Here is a 2,246-nt window from a genome sequence, read left to right as displayed (position 1 = left end):
TATATATATATATTCCATATTTACTAAAAGTACATTTTAGTGAACTTTTGTGAATAAATGAATATATAATATCATATATGAACAATATCACACTCGAACCCATGTGATATCACTCTATATCAGCTCAGCATGGCTCTGATTCAGCCGTAAGTAATCACAGCCATTCTGATATAGAGCAATATCGTACAGCTACAAGTGTAATCTTGCGTTTATACAACAGTTCGACGGCACAGGTGTGTAAATAAATAAGAAACAACCACGGATTCAAATCTCAGTTTGACAGTTTACCAGCTGAGCTCAAGATCCATTACTAATTCGAAAACGTCACTTTAGAACTTTAGTAACGAAGGAACGTTGAGTTGCTTCATTGAAAGCTTATTGTATTACTGTATTAAAAGCTCACTGGATTATGTAGAGTAGAGTATTATGAGAGAAAGATGGACTGAGTGAGTGTGATTACCTGCATCTGATACAGCATTAATTTTTAAGCTCAATCTCATATTCACAATAAAACATTAGTTTGAATGTCCGCTGAGGAAAGCGATATCTTTGTCTTACTGTCCTTTCATCTGTTAAGGGTGATTTCCGATGACAGCGCTGCTCACTGCATTTGTTGGCTGCGTCTTACAAGCTGTTGTTGAAGGTAAAAACAACTTCCTTGTTTACAACCCTGTTTCAGTCTCTTTCAATATAAAAATCTTTACTGCGGACTCACTCAGAAAAACAGTCTCTTGTTGCCATCTAATAGCGAAATAATTAAATTAAAATCACCATCATGAATGAGAAGGGGGAGGCTGCAGACCTGGAGCCGGCAGATATGTTGTTCCTGATGTATCCAGTAGGGGAGGGTGTATAGTATGAGCAATCAGAACAGACCAAGCCTAGCTGCAGTCTTTAACTTTTTTGGTTAAAAATTAATTACATAACCAGCAAGTGTTCAAAACTCTCTCCTTACTTTAGCCCAATTCACAATGTTAAGCGTTTAATGATGTGTTCTAATTTGAATGGTACTGGTAGGTTTCAGCGGGAAATACGAGCTTGCCGCCGTTTGACTTTGCGTCATTACGTCACGTCTGTATACATAAAGAAGGAGTCCCGGCCAGTAGGCTATATAAGGAACGTTGAGTTGCTTCATTGAAAGCTTATTGTATTACTGTATTAAAAGCTCACTGGATTATGTAGAGTAGAGTATTATGAGAGAAAGATGGACTGAGTGAGTGTGATTACCTGCATCTGATACAGCATTAATTTTTAAGCTCAATCTCATATTCACAATAAAACATTAGTTTGAATGTCCGCTGAGGAAAGCGATATCTTTGTCTTACTGTCCTTTCATCTGTTAAGGGTGATTTCCGATGACAGCGCTGCTCACTGCATTTGTTGGCTGCGTCTTACAAGCTGTTGTTGAAGGTAAAAACAACTTCCTTGTTTACAACCCTGTTTCAGTCTCTTTCAATATAAAAATCTTTACTGCGGACTCACTCAGAAAAACAGTCTCTTGTTGCCATCTAATAGCGAAATAATTAAATTAAAATCACCATCATTAATGAGAAGGGGGAGGCTGCAGACCTGGAGCCGGCAGATATGTTGTTCCTGATGCATCCAGTAGGGGAGGGTGTATAGTATGAGCAATCAGAACAGACCAAGCCTAGCTGCAGTCTTTAACTTTTTTGGTTAAAAATTAATTACATAACCAGCAAGTGTTCAAAACTCTCTCCTTACTTTAGCCCAATTCACAATGTTAAGCGTTTAATGATGTGTTCTAATTTGAATGGTACTGGTAGGTTTCAGCGGGAAATACGAGCTTGCCGCCGTTTGACTTTGCGTCATTACGTCACGTCTGTATACATAAAGAAGGAGTCCCGGCCAGTAGGCTATATCGCATGTGAGGATACTGCACGTGGCGGATCATTTAAATAAGTATAACCTTTTCTCACAGCAGATGGAATAAATTTATATTTTGATGGCGGATTGTAATCCAGAAAGGATTATGTGTTAATAAAACACATGTAAGTGACTGAAATTAGATTATATTCCAGTTTTAAATGCATCTGATTACAGATAGGCTACGTGGGATTACACAAGATTTGTATTTCAAAGAGAACCAGTTCTAAGGATCATTTGCTTTTGGGGTTAAAATAAATTTCATTATATGACATTTGAATGGTATGACAATTAGAGATTAGATTGTACAGAAATTGAAATCTACAGGTAACACTAATACACACTAAATATGCATAATCAAA

Source organism: Sinocyclocheilus anshuiensis, unplaced genomic scaffold (assembly GCF_001515605.1).
Source record: "Sinocyclocheilus anshuiensis isolate Anshui unplaced genomic scaffold, SAMN03320099.WGS_v1.1 scaffold1052, whole genome shotgun sequence".
NCBI lineage: Eukaryota > Metazoa > Chordata > Actinopteri > Cypriniformes > Cyprinidae > Sinocyclocheilus > Sinocyclocheilus anshuiensis.
Note: the sequence above shows the minus strand (reverse complement) of the source record.